Genomic DNA, 23,377 nt, shown 5'->3' on the forward strand with positions numbered 1-23,377 from the left:
ACCTTAGCAAAGATTAGTTGTCTGCATGTGGTTGTGTTTATTTCTAGGTTCTCTATTCTGTTGCATTTATCTATGCATCTGTTTTTAATGCCAGTACCATACTGTTTTGATCCCAGGATCCTGGGATCGAGTCCTGCATTGGGCTCCCTGCTCAGTGAGGAGTCTGCTTCTCCCTCTACTTTCTGCACCCCACCCCCATGCTCTCTCTCTCTCTCTCTCAAAAATAAATAAATAAAAATCTTTAAAAGAAAAACAAAATGGTTTCTTACATAGCTTATATCTTTTCAGGACCCACAAAGACACTTTTATTTAGCCTGTATTTGTGTGTATGAGATCCAGTATGTATTTAGTGATTTTCACAAAGCCATATGTTATGAAGTCAATCTTCCTCCTTTTGGAGATTAACAGTTTAAAGATGGAATCCCAAATCTTCTTCATACTTGTTGAATAAGCCTGAGCAAGTTACTCAGCATCTCAGTTGTTAGTTACCTTGTTTGTATAGTAGCGCCCATCTCATAGGTTTGCTATAACAATTAAATGATATGATGTTGGTATATCTCCTTATTTAAGGCCAGCAAAGGCCTTAAATGTCATTCTAACGGTATCATATTCTGTAGAAAGTTTGAGTCTGACAGTGGAGGTAAGTATGTGAGAAATATCCATTAATAACATACATGTAATTTTTTTGCCTTATTTGACTTTTTTTTTTACTTTTATTTTTTATTTTTTTTTCTTATTTGACTCTTAGCAGAAATCTTTCCAACTTCTCCCCTTGTATGGAACTCCAGATGTGAGTTTTTAAATTCGCTTTTTACTATATAGTTGAAATTAATAGTTTTTAATGAAATAATTTTGTAAATGAAATGAACATATTAAATATAACAAAAAAATGAAGCAGCATCATTTTTAGATTCAATCTAATATGTATATAATGCTTCATATACATAAACTCACTTAATATTCACAATGACTCTGCCAAATTAATGGTATTACCTTTATTTGTAACTGAGGAAACCAAAGTCACAAAACCAACAAAAGAGGTCTTCTTACCTTCAACTCTGCAGCAACCCGGGAGCACTTCTGGAGTTTAAGAAAGGAAAACAAGTGGTAATTTTTAAAAATAATCTATTTTATAAATGCACCAAAGCATCTTTAGGGCTGGGATTGTATATATCTTTTATCCTCAGTGTTTGGTCCAGTGCCCAGAGTGCTGTAGATACTCAAGAAACACTTATCAAATGAGCAACTGGATGAATGAATAGCTTTAAAACTAACGTGATTTTTAATTGAGATTAAATGATCAAATGGTACATTCTATATTGACAGTCACCTTACTGTGGATGTCAAAGGCCAGGTAGACAGAAATGATTGGCAGAGACATCTAGTAATCCTTTACTGTTCCCACAGCCTATGGGCCAACTATGTCCTCAAGAGTGCCTGAGATTAGGAAAAAGAGGCAGATAGTACAAAAAGAAGCCATGGAGTCAGAGAAGTTAAAAAGGTCACTTCCACTTTCCAGCTGCTCCCAATGCCCAATGTCTATCTTGTCCATAATTCTCTCTGTGCTGAACTGAGATGATACATTTCTGGTTAGCCACCCTTTTAGAGTGTAGGCTCCTCACGGATAGAGACTTGGCATTTCCCATTGCTGAATTCCCAGCACTTAGCATGATAGTGTTTCCCACCCCACCCTTCCCCAAGCTTAACTGAGCTATGATTAACAAATAAAAGTTGATATACTTTTTATATACAGGTTGTACAACATGATGTGTTGAAAGTCAATATTTCATAGATATTTGTGAATGGGAATAGGGCACACTGATATACTAAAAGAAATGTTTCTCATGCAAAAGAATTATATCTTCTGTAAGTGAAGTTCTAGACGTACCAGGTACCTCAGAGTTTTCTCAGGGTCTACTTACAGAGCCAAGGAGGTAGAGCTTGATCTAAAAGATTTGGGTATATGAAGGGAGGAGGAAGTATTAGCAGGTTCCTGGAATTAGCTTGTACCTCTGGCTGAATCTCAGAAGCTAGCTTTGCCAGAGTAATAATTTTCATCCTCCTCTGTGTCAGTCAGGGTCTAGTCAAAAAAAGGAAACTACGAGTTATTTTAAGAAATAGAATTTAATGTAAGGAATTGTTTACTAGGAATTAAAGATGTGGAAAGGCAAATAGGAGACATGAAAGTATCAAAATGACAGTAACTGCAGAGTAGCTTTTGCCCTTGGGGCTGGAAGAACAAGGGGGAAAAGTTGACGAAAAAGTCTCCTCAGACCTTTGAGGAGACTGTGCTATGTGTCTGAAGAGGGCAACAAGGCTGGTTCTGTGAGTGTTGGAAAAACTGCAAAGTGGATTCAGCAGCTTCCAAGGGAATGAAGTGACATTGCCAGGGTGAGAATTCTTGCTTGGGGAAGGTTGCTGATGCTCATGGGACAAGAAGCAAAACTGGAACACGGAGGAGCAGGTCTTTTCCTCTTCCTTCTCCAGCCTCATAGTCACCTCTGGTGACCTCTCTTGGTACAGCCTAGCAGGAATCCGGCTGCCAAAGCAAAAAGCAGTTCTCAGAGTTCCCAGCCCTAGCCTCACAAAGTAACATAGAACCATGGGTTGGAAACTGAGAGACAAGAGTTTAATAATTGGCATAACCACCTGCCTTCCCAAAGCTGTCAGTCAAATGAGCATGAGCTGTCTACAATTATCCCACAAGAGACCTAAGCTCCTATATTTGCTATTGCTAATACTTAAATAGATTTCATCCTCATCCTACCAGCAGTCCTAGGTAGGTCTAGAAATCTAGAGTAGATTTTCTGTTCTTATCTGAGTTCTCACCCTGTGATCTTTAATATTGAGAAGTGGTTAAGCTCCAGGCTGTTCCAGGCTGTGGAAGTTTGAATTTTGCCTAAAGTTTGGATCTTGACTTTTCTAGTACCGTCTAGGCAAGAATCTCTCTGCCTCTTTGTGCCTCAGTTCTTTCAGTTTTTTTCAGTAAAAGAACCTCCCTCATAGGGCAAGGACTGGTGTGGATATTAAATAAATTTATACCCATAAAACCCTTAGAGCCTCTGCTTGTGTTAGTAGTGACTCAGTGGATATCAGTTTTTATTATTTATGTGACTTGGGTCATACAGGGTGGAAGATGTCAGAGATGGATAGAGCAAAGTGAGATGGGTCCTCTGAAAATTCATCTGGCCAGCAAATATTTATTTGTGCTGTGCTAGGTCTTGGAGATATACAAGTGAAAAGATGTGGTTTCAGCCATCTGAGATTTCCTGATCTTGTGGTAGATAAAGTAAATGAATTACACTATGAATTACTTCATGTGATAAAAGCTATGATTTCATTAAAGTGGGTACTGTAGGGCCATGTAAGATGGTATCTCTATTCATTTCCTACTGCTGTTCAAAACTTTTCCTTAAACCTTAGTGGGGGTAAAGTAACAAAAATCATTTTTACCTCTCACATTTTCTGTGAGTCAATGATGAAGACAAGGCACATCTGGGTTAGTTTGTCCCTCCACAAGGTCTGGGGTCTTTGCTAGAAAATTTGAAGGCTAAGGGCTAAAATCATTTGAAGGCTCATTCACTCACATGGATTGTGTTTTGGCTGGGGGTCAGAACATCTGCATATGGCCTCTTCATGTGGTCTGAGCTTCCTCACACCATGGTGGCTGGGTTCCAAGGCAATTATCCCAAGAGAGAGCCAGATAGAAGCCATGTCACCTTTTGTGATCTAGCATCAGAAATCATGCACTTCTATCACAATGTATTGTTGGAGCCAGTTACAAAGATCTAGTACCCAGGTCAAGATAGGGGAACAAAGATTCCACCTCTTGATGGAAAAATGTCAATGTCTTGATAAAAGAAGAAGATGTGGGACAGGACATATATTGGTATATCCATCTTGGAAAATGTAATCTGCTACAGGATCTATCTCAGCCTATGGTTAGGGTAGGAGGTGGTCAAAATGATTCATAGAGGTAATGGTATTCCTGCAGAATTCTGAAAAAACATCCTCAGTACTGACATCTACGAATACAATCCTATTTTTAAGATCTCTAGGAAGACTTCTCAACATTCATTGATATATCTTATTTTAATCCCCTTAACTCTTATAAGGAAAAACCCCAACTGACTCTTATTTTCTAACTCATTACCTTCTAGGGCAGAGGGAACACACCTTCCTGTTCTGTTTTTAGTGTAGGAAGTTATATGGCATTTGGCTGCCTTCAACTTGAAAGTGCCACTAATAAATACTTGATGTCGCTGATTCTTTCTCCTTTACCCTCCCTGCTTTATCCAGGGGACAGTTTCTATCTTTGCAGTTCTCTTATTCCTTTATGTTTCCTTTACTCCGTCTTTAGTCTCTTAGGACGTTTTCTCTGAGGTGGTTTAATCATTGATCTCCTAAACTACTATCTTTTCCCCATCCCTCACTTTACGTAAGACATCACTAGGCCCTCTTCACAGAGGATGTTCAACAAATGCCTGGATTTTCCTAGAAGGAGGTTACAGAATTACCTTTCCACCTTCTCTTCTTCAGACTGAATGATCTCACTTCCCCAGAGGGTGGCTCCCTGTGCTTCCTCTAACATAGTTCAGTGTGATGTCCTGAGTCAAATGATTTCTAAATAGAAACCTGCTAACACCATTGTTAATTAGCATCCTTTCTCAGAACATCTAAAAAGAAGCTAGTTGGGAGAACAATGTGCTCCCAACAAAGCTGATGAAGTTTAGAAGTTGGTTGCTTTAACAATAAGTGAATAACTAAATGCAGCCCTTGCTGACTAACTGTTCAGACCGTTTATCAAACTTTTTTCTCTTCTCTTTGCCTTTCCTTTGCTGTCCCTTGATCTCTCACCCACTGCCTTCTGGTCATCTCCCTTCAGAATGATAACTAGTTGTCTTTTAATGTCTACACTCTGTCCTATTCATGCCTGATTATTAGTAGCTGAAGCCCTCATACCACCAATTTATGCAAGGATTGCTTCTGTTGGCAAAACTGGTTGCTCCTTGAGGGTAGGTACCATGCCTTATTTTATCCCTTTATGTTCTGTAATTATAATGTTAAAAAACAATTCAGTTGAGTAAATTTGAAGATCTAATTGGCTTTTTTAAAAACAATTCATAAATTGGGCAGCATCCCATCCAGCAAGTAGAGGGGAACTCCAAGGGCTCCTACAAAATGGAAGGTTTTTGTGGGAAGGAGGATTGGACAAGGAGCTATTACCAAAAGAAAAAGGATTGTTTCAGGTAGGGTCACTGTCCCTTAGGGGAAGGACAGGGAGTGGTATCACAAAGATTACCTGGTCTTCCTTTAAGGGATAGGGAGGGCCCATATTACAGATTACCTCATTGGTGCTGACTAGAAAATTCTAGATTGCTTTCTTAAAATTTCATTCACGGAGTGGTTGAAACTGCAATTAAGTCATGTTTTGCTGCAAGTGACTCCATCTTGGGCCAGTAGTTTTCTTTTTAATGACAGCAAAGTATGTAGCACCTGGTAGGTGCTCAGTGAATATTTAATAACTGACTGAATGAACACATTATTAGTAAGTAGTGTTATTTTGACCATTTTGGCTAAGGTAGCCAAAGGGGACCCAGGATGGTATCCTGTCATGATCCTACTGAGATATTCTTGGACAGGTGCCCATGCTATTTATTTTGCCGCAAACATTCTTCCAGGACATCTTGTACTCATCATAGATAGGTCTTAACTTAGCTGTCATTTCCTTGAGAAACCTTTCCTAACTCCCCCCCACCAAACTTTGCTCTCCCTTCCTTACCAAACTAGGGACTCCTATAGATGCTTTTTTTATACTTCTCATGACACAGGAAATGCCATATTTTACCATTTGTTTATTATCTACATTCACCTTCAAATCATAGGACTCACAAAAGAAAGGTCCATGTGTATCTTCCTTTCATTGTATTCCCAAATGCCAAACAGAATGCCTGGTATATGGTAGGCTCCCAATAAATATGAATAAAAGTATATATGAATGATTAATAAAAACAGAATTTCTCCTGTGGGTCTTAGAATAGTTTTCTCTCTCCCTTTCTTCCCCCAATTTAGAACTATAACCATCTATATAGTTATGGTTGTGCTGTGAAAAAATAAAACCACAATAGAATATAACAGATATAATGCATTGTATAAAAATCCAGCAACATCTTTTATTTATGCTTTTATCTAAAAATATTCTGTTACTATAAAATATGCAGAAGTAGAAGATGCATGGTCCACAAATTTTCCTTAAATTGAAAAGCTAGGCTAATTAATGGGCTTTGTTTGGCTGCCTCTGCTGTTCTTTGGGAAGGGGCGGTCCCAACTGTTTGGAGCATCACAGATGCCATCCATCTACTTCTTAGAGGAGGATATGTTTACTGTGAGAAACATTGAGTTTTATGTAAAAACAACAAAAGAAATTAATAGTTCTTATAAAACCTGTTCTGGAATAAGGTGTCCTACTCTTCATACTTCAGCACAATAGCACTTCAAGAGAGTGTGAAATTCGGGTCTCACGGAGCACAGGGAGAAGCAAGACTGACCTCCCCACCCCTTAGCGTTCTGGAAGTGATAAGACTTATCCAACTGTTTTAGGACTGGGGCTAGGTTGTGGAGAGGTTAGGTGGGGAGGAGAGGTAAGGACCTCTTTGTCTCCTGAAAAATTCTTCTTGAAGCTTTGCCTTAGTTCTCAAATGCCTTTGAAATGCATCTCATGGCAACTTAGCAAATTGTTTAGCTGCTATTTCTGATACTGTGTTCTCATTTCTTCCTAGTCCTTGCTCAGATACTTTGAGGAGAATAAGAATCCTTCGTAAAGGTGGTGTCCTACATCCCCTACTTAATTCTAGAGAGGCAATTGTCCCCTTTAACTTGTCACAGGAATGTTTTTACATGTGAAGGGCCACATGAGCTGCTTCTGAGATGTTCTAGGGTCCGATGAATTCTCTTTTAGGGGGTTTGTCTTACATCTGCTTTTGGTTGCTTTTGTCTCTTTATAGCGAAGTAAGGAGAGCATTGGGCTAGGCATCAAAATTGTCCTGTATTCAAATGAAAGTCTTCAGCAAATTGTTATATCTGTAAAATAAAACTAATAACTCCTGTATTTGTATCAGCTAGGATTTATTTGGGCAGCAAGTAAAGCAAATAAAAATATTGGTTATTTAAACAAGATAGAAGGGGATCCCTGGGTGGCTCAGCGGTTTGATGCCTGCCTTTGGCCCAGGGCATGATCCTGGAGCCCCGGGATCGAGTCCTGCGTCGGGCTCCCGGTGCATGGAGCCTGCTTCTCCCTCTGCCTGTGTCCCTGCCTCTCTCTCTCTCTCTCTCTGTGTCTATCATGAATAAATAAAAAAATTACACACAGAGAGAGAGAGAGAGAGAAAGGCAGAGACACAGGCAGAGGGAGAAGCAGACTCCGTGCAGGAAACCCAATGTGGGACTCGATCCCGGGACTCCAGGATCACGCCCTGGGCGGAAGGCAGGCACTAAACCACTGAGCCACCCAGGGATCCCAAAAATTTAAAAATAAATAAATAAATAAATAAATAAATAAATAAACAAACAAGTAAGATAGAAGCGTATTTTTCTCATACATTAAAGATGTCCAGAGCCTGCTAAGGCAGATTCATGGATTCATTAGGAATCAAGGTGCTCTCTCCATTGCTTTGCCAGCCTTCATATGGAGCTGTTCCCCCATGGTCTAAGAGGTTTCTTGAGCTTCACAGAAAGTGAAGTTTGTACTTGTGCCCTCAGGAAGGAGGAAGATTGAGAGAAGTGCCCAATCACTTCTTTTTGAGGGCACATTGTGGAAATGTTAATAGTTTCTCCCAGAACTTAGAGAGATGTCATCCCTATCTGCAGGGTGGGAGGCGTGGGGGATGTGGGTGGAGGCTAGAAAGGCAACCTTTATTTTAGATGGCCATGGGCTATGATAAAAATTAGGGGCCTATTCCTCTGCAGACAAGAAGAATGGGTATTGGGGAACCATTACCAAGTCTTTCCATCACCTTCCCTCATGGTGCAGATTAAGTGATACAAATGTATTTCATAAACTCTTCCATCTGTACCCTTGACAGATCTTATTTTTAAAATATCAGTAGTACTGTTCCTATGGGTGAGAATTCAAAAGAATAAAGACAAAGGAATTAAGGTTGTCCTTTTCTGAAAGGGCAGTTGCTAGTGAAGTTTCATTTTGCAGAAAGTTATTGTTGAGATCTGTTTTATGAAGCATTATTATAAGGATTACACTTACCATTCATTGTCCATCTATATAGAGGATGAAGAAACCTGAGAGAAAGATGGTCCATCTCCTTCATTTTGCAGATGAGGCCCAAAGAGAGATGTTGTTTTTCTAAGGTCATAAAGCTGGTTAATGGCAGTGCCAGTTACAACCCAAGGTCCCTTGTACAACCTTACGTCCTCAAAATGAAGATCAACTGTAAAATGAGGGATGCTGGGGCACCTGGGTGGCTCAGTCGGTTCAGCACCTGCCTTTGGCTCAGTCACGATCTCAGGTCCTGGGATGGGGTTCTGTGTCAGGCTTCCCGCTCAGTGGGGAGTCTGCTTCTCACTCTGCTCTTACCCTCTACTTGGGCTCTCTCTCTCGCTCTAATAAATAAATAATATCTTTTAAAAAATAAAAATAAATGAAATAAAGGGTGATTAAACTTTGGAAGGAAGTCATACAGAAGTTGCAGGCATTTTCTGAGAATGGAAGGAACTGGGCATTTGCATGGAGGGCTGGTGACCTCAGCCCCAGGCTTTCCTCATGACTAGAGTTAGAATTCACAGTGGCTCAGTCAAATTGTCTGTGTCCTTTTGTTTCTTAGTCACAAATTGCTATTGGCCACCCGGTGGCTACACTATGATTCCTGTTTTGTCTTGTTCTTGAAATCTGGTTAGCATTTCGTTTGTCCTTTGGGTGCTGCGTTCTGAATTTAAGAATTCTTAGTTTATCAGCTCCTGGGCTTTTTGTCCTGGTAGTTTTTCTTACCTACTGCTGTAACTCCTGTAACAGCTGTGCCCCAAGGGAGATGGGGAATCTGTTCCTACTGAGTGTCACAACCCCCTTTCCATCTCTTCCCTCGCATCAGAGAAACCTATTTCTGTCTTCAAAATGTGACCTTTAGCTTCTTTTATGAACATTGGCAACAAACTCTTAACACACTCCCAGCAGCACCAGCTGCCTTTCTGACTTCTCACTTGAATTGCTAACAAGTGTTGCTGACTAGTTGCTGAGATCCTTGTGCTTTGTGTCTTATGCTTGCAGTTTTGTTTTAATGCTTGGTGGTGTCTTGTTTCTATTTGGACCTTTTCTTTGTTATTCTCTTTTTTGCCCTCTTTAATTTAAGATGACTTTGATTCTTTGTCCCAGCAATCTGTTTTCTGTCCTGTCAGGCACTCTATGCCTCTCTCTCTCCTTAATCTCCTCTGGCAAGCTTAATTAATTCATATAATATTGCTGTGCTAAGTGGGAAACCGTCAGTTTACAAAACAATAGTTACTTTATGAATCTACCCTGTCTCTATGTTATCCAGTCTTTATTACATGTCACTTGTTTCTGCTTTGAACATGGGTTTTTCAGCCTGGATTCATATAGCAGAAATCCCTACTTGTCTAATATCCATTCTTCCTTTTTTTCACCAACAAAACTCTGCTTTGGGGGATAGCAGAGTCCCAATTGTTCCCAGCTATAAAAATTATAATTTCCATGTTATGCATTTTTTACAAAACTTGTATTAGTTCATACTCCTGTTGCTCTAAAATTGTTATTTTTATGTGTCTGTGTTGATTTCTTCCCTTCCCTTCCAAAGGTACTAGTCCCAAGAGCACTCCTAAATGCACACCTCTGTACTAGACTCTGTCTCTGGGTCTGTTGCTCAGAGAACCCAACCTGTGATACCTGCTATGTTGCTTTTCAGTCCACAAATGTGTAGTGATATCCTAGCTAGTACCAGGGTCTATGCTATGCCTTGATTGGTGATTTGGGGGTGGAGGTGGGGTATTGGGGGCACAAAGATGAATAAGACGCAGTCTTTATTTAGAAGTAGCCCTGGTCTTAGTGAAAAAGTTAGAGAGGTAAACTAATACGTCTCATTGGGTGTGGTGAGTCTAGCTATAGGGTTGATTATGTGGGAATATATGGGGCAGATTGAAAACTGCCTGGGAATGCCAGTGAAGGCTTCACAGAGAATGTGAGATTTGAGAGGAGTCTTGAATCTGGAGGTGTTTACCATATAAAGTAGGAAGTGAAGGGCATTTAAAAAAAGAAGAGTATATATTTAAAAATGTAAGAGCTTGAAAGGGCATAGCTTGTTGGAAAAAGACAAATGATTTTCTGGTAAGAAGGGAGATAGGTTGAATTGAAACCACAGAGTGGAACACATAAAAATTTTGGGAAATCATTGGTATTTGTTTGTATCAGAGTGAAGGTTATATGAAAATTTGAGGGTTGATGAAAGACTAATTAGTGGCCATGTAACAAGAGGTTAGGAAGGGAGAAATCAGAGATAAGCAAACCAGGAAAGAGCCTGTTCGGTATCCATGCAACCTATAATGGGAGACTGAACTAGAGCAGGTACTGTGGGTACAGAGAACGCATGATGGACGTAGGAAATTTTGATGGGAAAACTAACAGGGTTCAGAGTCTAGATTTATGTGAGTAGTAAAGAAGAGGAAGGAATCAAAGATGACTGGGAATTTTGGCTGATGATAGTCATGGTAGTCTCAAGAGCCAGGATAAGAATACTGAGAGATTTAGGATACCAGAGACATTTAGAAGACAACTTGAAATAAATTTCTAGCGCACAGAACCATCTCTGGGTTGCAAATGTAGGTTTCTAATACACTGAGGTATTTGTGTTACTTGAAACTATACATTTGAGTGATATTATTCAAAGATAGATTATAGAATGTAAGAAAAAATGGCAAAGGACTGACCCTCAGGAAAACAGCTCTTGTTTCTAGTGGGACTGGAACAAATACTGTTGAATCCTGAACAGAGTGATGATGAATAAGTATTTGTGTCCCCACTCCCTTCATTAAGGGAGTATAATTTTCCCTTTGATGATTCTAGAAAACTCCAGGCTACTCTTTAGACCTTATTCTTTTGTATACTCACTGGCCAAAGCTTGCCCATTTTTCTGTGCCCTTGAACTCTATAATACTGAAGGGAAAGTAGGGTTCTCCTCAGTTCTGACATTTTATTTCCTTCTAACAAGGTAGGATGGCCCAAAGTCATAAGGTGACTGGCTTTCACAGAAAGTAATCATAAATCCTGAATCCTTGAATTGGGAAAGTTTTCTGCAATAGAAGCACTTATTCTATAAATTTTTTGAAAGCGAGAGCTCTTTTATTTGTCTTTGAGAGACTTGGTGAGGAGTAAACATTTAATAACTTTGTGTTGAACTAGATCAAATGGATCTGAACCAAGCCTGTAAGAACCTCTTCAGTAAGTGATACTTTACAGTCATTACTTGACTCCAAATGTGGGGTTTCAGAAATACTGAAAATGAGGTAATGTTAATATCTTTCTGATTTTACTGAGCAATGAAACCCAAACTCACTTTTATATGAGGTGGTATAAACTTAGTGCATTCAGGCTGCTCTAATAGAATACTATAGACAGGGTGGATTATAAATAACAGAAATTGGGGATCCCTGGGTGGCGCAGCGGTTTGGCGCCTGCCTTTGGCCCAGGGCGCGATCCTGGAGACCCGGGATCGAATCCCACATTGGGCTCCCGGTGCATGGAACCTGCTTCTCCCTCTGCTTGTGTCTCTGCCTCTCTCTCTCTCTCTGTGACTATCATGAATAAATAAATAAAATCTTAAAAAAAAAAAATAAATAAATAAATAAATAAATAAATAACAGAAATTTATTTCTTGTGGTTACACAAGAAAAGGCTGGGAAGTCTAAGATTAAGGCACCAGCAGATTTGGTGCCCAGTGAAGACCTGTTTCATGGTTCATAGACAGCTGTCTTATTGCTGTGTTCTCAAATGAAAGAGGGAGCAAGGGGTTTTTGGGGTCTTCTTCATAAATGCACTAATCTATTCATGAGGCTCCACCCTTATATGACTTAATCATCCCCAAAAGGCCACATCTCCTAATGCCATCACACTGGGGATTAGACTTCAGCATAAGAATCTGAGGGGGACACAAATATTCATTCTATAGCAGGTGTATAGAAAGGCTTGAAGTCAGTGGTGACACAGGCAGCAGAACATACCAAAATGGGATTTTTTATATTGAATCTAACAGCTTAATAGTTTCATGCACTGATGTCCAGAAATTCTAGAGTTCTATCCCCTTAGGTGTTAAAAGGCAAACTGATGAAACAAATGTTTTTCTTTTTTCTTTTTAAAGATTTTATTTATTTATTCATGAGAGACACACAGAGAGAGGCAGAGACACAGGCAGAGGGAGAAGCAGGCTTCATGCAGGGAGCCCGATGTGGGACTCAATCCCAGGTCTCCAGGATCACGCCCTGAGCCAAAGGCAGATGCTTAACCACTCAGTTACCCAGGTGTCCCGAAACAGGTGTTTTTCATTCAAAAACATTCAACTATCATTTGTGAACCTCTTTGGTGGGCTAAGTAATGTCATTTGTTATTGTTGCTTTTGCATTGTTTGGCACACAGAAGATATGAGTTATCTTAATTTATCCTTCCAGCATCTCCCGTGGCATAAGCAATATAACCCCCATTTACAAATGAAAACATCAAGATTCTTTGAGTTTGACTGATTTAGTCACACGACCTAGATCTCAGATTCAAACTTAGGTCTAACTGACTCAAAGTTCTGTACTCTTTAAAACAAGTCCACACTGTTTCCATAAAATCCTTCATTAAAAATGTGTTCAGGGGGCAGCTGGTGGCTCAGCGGTTTAGCACCACCTTCAGCCCAGGGTGTGATCCTGGAGACCCGGGTTCGAGTCTTATATCGGGCTCCCTGCGTGGAGCCTGCTTCTCCCTCTGCCTGTGTCTCTGCCTCTCTCTCTCTCTCTCTGTATCTCTCATTATAAGTAAATAAAATCTTTAAAAAAAAATGTGTGCAGGCACCCAAATTCTCAATAAAAGGAAGTAAATACAATTTTCAGATGTCTTAATTCTTAGTATATCATCCATCCCAGGGACAGGAAATCATGGGGAATATGCAGACTTTGTCTCAACTGTTTCCCACTTCAAATCCTGCAATTTCTTTGTTTCATAGCGGTAATTAAAATGGGCCCAATTACTTTTTGATTCTTCATATCTTGGTCCTTCTCTCTTCTGGTTCTGTTCTCTCCTCAGTTATCTAAACTATTTCTAAAAAGTTATCACTGTAACTTAGTAATACTTTTTTACTTTTGTAAGTCCACAGCCTTAGAAACTACAAAGTCTGATGGATTGGATCTTTATTATGACCACCTTTATTTCCCAAACATAGCTTCTGAGGCATTTGGTATCACGCTTTGTTATGTGGTATGCTAACATTGCTGTGTAGACACAGAAAGGCTGACTTTAAAAATAAAGACCCAAGTGCCTTTGCTTGTCTAAATGATGACTTGGGTATGTCATAATTCTGTGTGCATGAGGGAAAGGTGAAACTCAGGAGAACTGAGAAATTCAGGAGAAAGGTGAACTTCAGGAGAAGGTGATGTGCTTGAGAGAAAGGAAAGGAATGAGGAAGTAAGTGCCGAGTGAGAAAGGATAGACTAGGGGATGATGGATCATTCTGTGGATGGATTTGCATTGATGTTTTCTATTAGTTTCTGGATTAGGTTCTACTAGATCAAAATCATTACAATTTCTTTAGGCAGCATCAGTGCTTCTCTGTGCATCTTTCCCCTGTGGCATCTGACACAAGTTTTGCCTTTTGATGTAAGAAGGTTTTTGAGAACAAAAGAGGTTTGGATATCAGAAGTTTCAAAGACTAATCTAAATTAGACAGGGTTTAGGGGTTGGCAACAAGAGTTGCTTTTTGGAATTACATGAATAGTACTGGTTCTCAAACTTGACTCTACACTCAAATCACCTTTAAAAAAATACTGATGCCTGGGATGCCTGGGTGGTTCAGTGGTTGAGTGTCTGCCTTTGGCTCAGGTCATGAGCTTGGGGTCCTGGGATCGAGTCCTGCATCAGGCTCCCCACAGGGAGCCTGCTTCTCCCTCTGCCTATGTCTGTGTCTCTGTGTGTCTCTCATGAATAAATAAATAGAATCTTTAAAAAAATAATAATAATTAAAAAAATACTGATGCCTGAGTTTTACCCCCCAGAGATTCCACTTTTATTGGCCTGGGATATGACCTAAATGATTGAATATTTACCCTCCCCCCCTGGAGTTTTTAATGTGCAGCTTAAGAACTGCTCTGATAGAGGTTGAAAATCACTGAGATAGATGCTAAATTTGGGGGGAAATAGTATGGAAGAGGACCAGAAGCAAAGACTGGCTTGAGTTGCAAAAGTAGCCAAAAGGAGGCCAACTTCAGGTGGTTTCCAATTTTGGGTATGGGGTAGAGAAGAACATCTTGTAGACCACTGAGATGCCAGCAGATGAAGGGGAAGCAAAATCAGGAGCCAAGCTGGGGTTTGTGACCAGTTTTGGGGGGATGTTTCATAGATAATATATAATTTATCATTTAAATCACACATTTTTAAAAATGAAAAGTGCAACTAATAATTACACTTAAATAATAGGCATTAACCAAGATTATCTTGTACAAATTGGGATATATGGTCACCCTTATTATGAGTCTCATTCATCACTTCTGATACTATGAACATTTGGCTAAACGTATCTTTTATAAGTAGAAAGTAGTTAATGTTTTTGATCTCTGATAATATCATAGCACAGCTCCACCAGCCTTCTTTAAACAATGGATCTGAACCTTAGCTGCACATTAGCATCACTTAGGACTTCTAAAAACAAATGCTAATACCTGGTCCCCATCCTCAAAAAATTCAGATTTTGAGAGTAGAATCCAGACATTATAAATCTTTTAAAGTTTTCTAAGTGGTTCTAATGTGCTGCAAGGTTGCCATTGGGTTTGCTCAAGCTCAGAGTGTTTGCATCCTTTTGTGGAAGGTGGATTGATGAAAAGTGGCAATGTATAAAGATGGGTTGTGGTGGTTTATGTGAATCTTGTTGCTTTATGACTACAATTCCTAGATATACTTTGTTCCATTTGCTGTTAAAATTATCTGACCATTATGTCATGATTTGAAGACTCACCATCTTTAAGTTGCTATAGGTTTGTGAACACTTTGGCAGGAATTGTTTTCAAATGCTTCACTGATATCATGGTAGACAAAGGAGAAAATATCTAAAACCCCTTTGGTAAAACGTTTAGAAGTCCATAATATTACTCTAAGATTCCCATGTGTAAAAGGTTCTCTATGGATGACAAGAAAAGCATCTCTCTTTGTGTTTTCAGTAAATAATAAACACTGCCTCTTTGTCAAATAGCCAACTTTAAAAGTTCAAGGCTCTGTGTAGATAATCAGTGTTTCTCTGTTCTCTTATCTCTTACCCTGTGGCTGCTTGTTTTTTGAGCAGTAATTAGAGTCCATCAAAGTAGGGAACATCATAAAGAAGGAGAAACCAGACTCAAATGCTATTTTAATTAATGGGTGTGGTGATAGGGTTGAGTGAGAGGAGAGTGTAAAGCTGGGGTTGAAGTGGTAGTTTTACATTATCTGTATGATGCAATTCAGTCACGTTTTTCACTCTTTATGTTTTGAAGGAACAAATCATGGTCAGATCTTTAATTCTCTTGGCTTTCAAAATTTAAGAGAAGTTTGAAGATTTAATTGCATGAATTATCTCACACACGACAAATTGATGTTTTTTGACAAATTGATATTTTAAAATTAATAAAAATCCCTGAAGACATGTGTATAGCTGTTCTAAAAAGTTGAGTTGTCAAGAAAAGATACTAATTTGCATAATTTGGAGAACTTATTCCCCTCCAAACACCTGTGTGGTAGTATTTATATGGGCTACATCTGGTGTGAGTTTCTGTGCTCTTTCTTTTTTTTAACCACCTAGCACCTGCTTGAAATTGCTGTGTTGTTAGGAGAAATTAGGGTTGTATTGGATTCCTCGGTGGATTCTACAACATAATTAGTCCAGGGTGTAACTGAGTAGCAAAGAGGTTGAGAGATGGAAAGGCAGTAAGTAAGGGCTATCAGGATGGAATGTTCTTTTGGGTCCCTACTTCCTGGAGATGGGTTAATGAAAGACATCTTATGTCTGCAGAATGGCAGAGGGAAACCCTCTTATAGCCCTTATATCTAGGCATTAGAGAATTTCAACCCACCCACACCTGTTTTCTGTAAAATGAAGGAAGTAAGGCCCAGGGAGACAGAAATGTTCTCATATCAACCTAATTCAATTTTCTAGTTCCTCATTCATTGTTCTTTGCATCGCATCTTATTGTCCAGCCAGGCATTTACCAACACCAGGGCTCCACTGACTTGTTTGGAAATTCTACAAATGAGGAAGCATTCTTGTCAAACAGTGAGTGAGTGAGCTGCTACTAGAAGACCCACTCTTCACTTTTATCTATGTGTCAGAGTTCTACAGAAGGTTTTCAGACTAGAGAAAGAAACCACAATCAGTTGTGCTGCCAAAAATATAAAGTACCCATTGGCCCAAAGGGTAAGTTGCTAGAACATAGATTTGAAACCCTGGAGTCTGGCACTGGCATTGGAACAAAGTATCTCTTAGCAAGATCTTGTTTAAAGAGTAGGGAGCACATGAAGGAGCACATGAATGAAAGAACATGACTTGTGATCTTTGTTTCTCTTCTTGTGTAATCCTTGCAGGCAAAGATTTGACATATACTTCCAGGTGGAATAAACACATGATCTAAATCAAGGGAAGCTACCATGTTTTGTAAAGAGAAATAATGACGAAAACTATACCCTCCTATTCCTCTGAGTGAAGGAAATCGGGTACCATCTTAGGGAAGAGCATAGGCTCTGGAGCCTGACCAAGTTCAAACCTGAACTTTGCCATCTATCACTGTGTGTAATTAAGTTTTCTGTGTTTTATTTTGCTCATCTGTAAAATGGGCACAATAATACCTACCTCATGGCAAGATGAAATGTTTTAAGATACACAAAGCTTTAGAATAGTACCTGGCATTCGTAAGTATTAACAGTTATATTCAGCCATGTAAGGTAACGCCTGGAGAGTCCTCTTGTGGTTATCTTCTCCAAAGTTCCATCATTTCTCAGTAGATTTTTCTTCCTATCTCCTTATGTTTCTCATTCATGTATGGGTCCCTCCCTCAACTCTTTCAATACCATAGTGTAGAAACTGCATGTGAATGTCCCATCTTGCTGTTGTCTGGATTCATCAAAATGCTGTACTACCATAGAATGTTAGAGCTAGAAGAAATCTATAGAATATTTAGAATGTGTAATGCCTTTCATTTCCTGGGTCATTTATACCAGCAGTTTGGAAAACTTTGCCTTGTATAAAAACATCTTAACTTGGGTGGGATGAGTGCATGATCATTATGAAAAACAATTATATAGAAATGATGTAAATGGAAATGTTTACGTCTTTCTGAGATACTCTATATACTGGGTGCCCCCAGAGATATTTTCTGAATTGAATAGACTTTGTAGATAGAACCACATGATTGGTCATCTTCCTTTTATCTGTATCAGATTATGTTATCAAAAGTTCCTGGCCTTGGTTGGAGGAATGCATAATATCTTGGCAAATTGAGACTAGTCTAAACAAATCATCTATTGGCTTGAATCTCAAATATATTTTCTAGTTTCAGTCAGGGAGGACTCAGAAAAGCAGATATATGAGACCAAGTGCAGGAAGAAACTTACAATAAATTTTATTTTATATGAACTCAATATCTGTTTATTAGAAAAGATCAGGCTTGGCTGCAGGGATAATGATGACAAATATTACCAGACATATGATGATAGATTTAACTAAGCAGAGTCTGGAAGTGAAGGCCTTATCAAAGGAGGTCCAAACAAATTCTTCAAAATTAAAACGTTGAAATATTCACATACATACACACACACACACCCTCACAATTCACAATTGGGAGAATAAATGCCTACTCATTTCAAAATAGAAATTCAGAAATTCATGCTTTACTTAATTGTGCAACTAATGAGTATGAGCTGGACAAGAAAACAATGATGTTGGAAACCAATCCAAGTCTTGAAAAGGAAGGAAGAGCTGCAGGAGGGAAGACACGCTTTTCAAACACCTGTAGGACCTTCCTGAAACAGAGGCAGAGTCAACTTTACAGAATGCTGTGAAAGATGGTGCAATTATTGGCAAGTCAAGAGTCAAAAATATGTGACTGTGCCTGGAAACTGCAGATGGGCAGTCTTAGGTATTTGTCATTTTTATATCAGCCGATTAGGTCCAACCTGAGTGGGCACAAGCCTAGTACTGCTCTGGTGGTAAAGAACTAGTTCCAGGACCAAGTGTCCTGGCTGTCACATAGGCCAATCTTTGTCCAACTAGGAAATCATGAGCCCTTGCTCTTCGATAGAACAACATGTGTCTTGAGGACTAGAGAAGAAAAAACCCAACTGTGAAATGGATCAGTTGAGAGGCCTACTGAAGACTCTCTTGAGTGTTGGAAACTAAAACCTGGAAAGAGGCTAATACACTGACATGAAACAAAAGCTAGTTTCTCCTAAACCTGCCTTTTCATTGGATTGGTGATCAAAAAGAGCTACGAGAACCCCTGTGGGGTTGTCCAGGCCCAAGGAGAAAAGTTTGATAGACAAGCAGTTGGATATGTTTGTTGCACTTTGGTCATACAGAATTTAAGTTTTTGGTTTGAGTGGAATTGTGTTCTAAAGCTCTTCCAGTTTTCTAGGGACCTTCAGAAGAAAAATAAGGTGAAAGAGAGAGGGGGGCAGGAAAGGAAGGAAGGAGAGAATAAAAGAAATGGAGACCCTGCTTAGTGATGTTGAATACTTCTATTTTGGTATTGGAATGGAAAATGTTGATGTTTTACCTTGGATGGGAGTGCAAAGATTAGTTCTTCATCTTGAAATGAAATGTAAAACTCTTTTCTCACTGCGATTTTGGGAACCATTTCTTAACCCTTTCTAAAAATAAGTTTGCATGTGAAATACACAGATCTATTCAGTTTGGTGTCAATGCATACTATTCTGACAATTAAATACACTTATTTAACAACTCCCCAAAACAATATGTAGAATAGTTTCATCACCCTAGAAAGTCCTCTCAAATCTCTCTTCCTTCCAATCTCTGGCCTTCCAAGAAGACAACCATCGTTCAGACGTGCTTTTCATATATTCATCTTACATGTTCCTGAACTTCATATAAATGTATTCCTTTGTGTCTGGTTTCTCCCTTTCTTTTCTTTTCTTTTTTTAAATTTTATTTATTTATTCACAAGAGACACACAGAGAGAGAGAGGGGCAGAGACACAGGCAGAGGGAGAAGCAGGGAGCCCGACATGGGACCCGATCCCGGGACTCCAGGATCACGCCCTGGGCTGAAGGCAGGCTCTAAACCACTGAGCCACCCAGAGATCCCCAGGCTTCTCCCTTTCAACATAAGGTTTTGGGGATTTACCTCTGTTGTTTATGTATCAGTAGTTTATCTCTTATTTGGATATACCAAAATATTTTTATTCATTTCCCGGTGTATGGACATTTGGACCATTTTCAGTTTTCAATGATTATGAATAAAGCTGCTATGAAGATTCTTATATGATGTTTTGGTGGATGGATGTTTTTGTTTCTCTTGGACAAATACATGGAAACACAAATGTTGGGCCATAGAGCAAATGTATGTTTTTTTTAAGAAACAGTCCTCAAAGTGGTGTTACACCATTTTATACTCTGAAGAATGAATGAGAGTTCCAGTCGCTCTGTATTGATGCCCACATTTGGCATTTGTTTATTTTAGCCATTCTGGTGGATTTGAAATATTATCTTACTGTAATTTAAATTGTATTCCCTACTGATTAAATTGTATTGGCATCTTCTCATATGCATATTAGCTACCATATATCTTCCCTTGTGAAATTTCTTTCACATTTTTGCCCATATCTTTATATATTGCATTGTTTGTAGGAGTTCTTTGTATATCCTGAATATTCATATTACAAATATTATCTTCTATGTTTTCATTTCCTAGTAATATATATAAAGTTGTTTTAAACTTTGATTAAATACAATATATATTTTTCTTTTATGTCTTTTGCATTTTGTATCTTATCTATAAATATTTGTCTTTTCCAAAGTCACAGAAATACTCCCCTGTTTTCTTCTAGAAGCTTTATAAAGGTCATATCTTCTATTTCAGCTTATCATCCATGTCAAATGAATTTTTGTTTATACAATGAGGTAGGATTTGAAATTATTTTTTGTACAGATATCTAGCTATTTAAGTGCCAGTTATTAAAAATTTTGTTTTAACTTTTTTTTTCCTGTTTGTTTCATATTTAGATTGCTTTGGTCCCTTTGTTGAAAAGCAATTAAAAATGTTTGTATAGATTAGGTTCTATTCTGTTCCATTTATCTACTTATTTATCCTTAGAACAGTATCATATTTTCTTATTTTTTGTCTTCATAGTATATCTTGAATTCAGATGTGAGTCCTCAAACATTCTAATTTTTCACAATCATTTTTACTATTCCAGATCATGTGCACCTTGACAAAAATTTATAATCAATTTGGCAATTTAAAAAAAATTCTGCTAGTATTTTGATTGGGATTACTTTGAATCTATATCAATTTGAAAAAATTAACAACTTATATGTCTCTCTTAACATGACATATCTCTTCATTTTTTAAAAATTTCAACAATTTTGTATGGTTTTTAGTGTTTAACTATATATGTTTTGCTACATTTATTTCTAAGTATTTAATTTTTATGTTTTAATCTTTTAAATTTGTTATTAATATATACAAATACAATTGATTTATATATATTGACATTATATCCCATGACTTTGCTGATTCATTCATTAATTTTATTAATTTTTTAGATTGTACAGGACTTTCTCACCTTATACAACAATAAAGTCCATGAGTAAGATAATTATCCTTTCACTTTTTTTTTTGTTCCTCTTGCACTGTCTAGAACTTGCAGTACACTCTTAATAGATGTAGTAGGAATGGAAATCTTTGCATTGTTCCTAGTATTAGGTTAAAGTGTTCAGTGCCTCACCATTAAATACGTTAGTTCTAGGCCTGTCATAGATGTCCCTTATTGCACTCAGGAAGCTCTCTTCTGTTTCCAGTATCCTGAGAGGTATTAACATGAATACATTTTTGAATTTTGTCCAATACTTTTTCTGTACCTCATGTGACAATGTTTTTCTTCCTTTATTATGTTAAATTATGTTGTAAATTCTATCGATTTATTTTCAGATGTTAGACCAACCTTGTATTATTTCTGAGATGAATTCCATTTAGTCATGATGTATTATCCTTCTTATATCCTGTTGCAATTTTTACATTGCTTATATATTGTTAATATTTCAGAGGATACAAAGTCACATACTCTGTCACTGGATTTAATTTTTGAGAAGACAATTTATTTCTAATCTCTGAAAGTGCCCATCACTGTATTATACTCATGGTATCCAATAAATACATAGAAAGTATTTTAAGAATAGAAGAATTCATGAATAAACAAATGTATGTGCTTTGGTTTTTCTGTGTCTCTTTCAAGAGTAGGCTTTGCTTAATAAAAAGCTTAATGAGGGCAGCCTGGGTGGCTCAGCGGTTTAGTGCCACCTTTGGCCCAGGGCATGATCCTGGAGACCCAGGATCAAGTCTCATGTTGGGCTCCCTGCATGGAACCTGCTTCTCCCTCTGCCTGTGTCCTACCTCTCTGTCTCTCCATTTCTCATGAATAAATAAATAAATAATTTTTTTAAAAAGCTTAATGAAAGGCTTAAAATCTTCTCCTCTGCATAGGTTAGAGTCTCTTATATAGCTGTCATTACAGCTGTCCATTCTCACTCATGAGTGGAGGCTCTTCCATGAGACTATAGTGATCAGGAAAAGGTTCTAGATGGGATGTTAGTCTGGACTCTGCTTCCACCAGATCTTGAGCAACCCACTTCTGCCTGTGTCTCCATTTCCTCATCTATAAAGTAAGACATTGCAACCCAATGAGGGGAGGCCAAGAATAGACACCAGGTCTTAGGCCAAGCAGGCTCTCAGGCTCTTTCTTCCACTGGAGGGCTTTGCTTTCCCTTTCTTTCTTTCTTTCTTTCTTTCTTTCTTTCTTTCTTTCTTTCTTTCTTTCTTTCAGATTTTATTTGTTTATTCATGAGAGGCACACAGAGAGAGGCAGAGACATAGGCAGAGGGAGAAGCAGGCTTCATGCAGGGAGCCCCATGTGGGACTTGATCCCGGGACTCCAGGATCACGCCCTGAGCCAAAGGCAGATGCTCAACCGCTGAGCCACCCAGGCATCCCTACTTTCCTCTTTCTAATAATAACTATTCAATGCTGTTTGTTTGAAGGTTCATATTGAAAATGTTCAGAAAAAGGGAATGCCTATTCTCGTTCTCTTCCATTACCAACTCCCATGAAGTGACTCTACAAGGTTTCTTATATAGTTTCTATTAATGTGAGAATGGAAGTCAAACTCTTACTTTTTTTAAGCTTTACTGAGGTATAATTGACAAATAAAATTCTAAGATATTTAAAGTATACTCAGATCTTTATTTGCTGATATGTTAATCCCTCAGCACTTTGGAATCATTCTGTATGTATGATTCATTTGAATAGTAATGGTCCTATCTATGTTTTATGATGTTCTAGTCCTCACTTTTTCAGCTTCAGTTATATTTCCTCTGCCCATCTGTTGCATAGCTGGTGCTAAGCTCATAGGATATTCTTCAAGTCTCACCTTTGGAGTTTCTCATTGTGTTTTTTGTTAAGGAGGGATTAAAAATATTAATTTTTAATTGAATGAGTAATATACAAATATAGTCTCATTTTTAAAACTCCCAACTTTGTTGTCAATACTTAAATTCTTCTAAACCAACCACCTTCTTTTCATCACTTCCTAAGATGTTAACCATTTAGTGACTATTCTTGTGTATTTACATATGTACGTACACCTAAAGAAATCTAAAATGTTAATATAAATGGCACCATGCGATGCACAATTTTCAATATATTGAAAATTATTTCCGTGTCGGTTAATCAATATTATGAATGGTTCTACAGTGAAAGTTCTTATACATGTTGACTGGTACACGGGTGCAAGGAAGAGTGACAGGAAGTAGAATTGCTGTATCATGCAACGTGCATATATTCAATTTTGTTAAATAATGTTACAGCAAAGTGGTTAAGAATATGGGCTATGGAATCAGACTATCCTGGTTTGAATCCCT

The 23,377-nt window shown here is 38.2% G+C and overlaps 1 protein-coding gene across 3 annotated transcripts in view; it reads left to right on the forward strand.

Annotated features, from left to right (window-relative positions):
* CPNE4 (copine 4) overlaps positions 1-23,377 on the forward strand; it is a 665,006-nt gene that overhangs the window by 360,879 nt on the left and 280,750 nt on the right. The gene's annotated exons all lie outside the window — the stretch shown is intronic.

This window comes from Canis lupus, chromosome 22 (assembly GCF_048164855.1).
Source record: "Canis lupus baileyi chromosome 22, mCanLup2.hap1, whole genome shotgun sequence".
NCBI classification, from domain to species: Eukaryota; Metazoa; Chordata; class Mammalia; order Carnivora; family Canidae; genus Canis; species Canis lupus.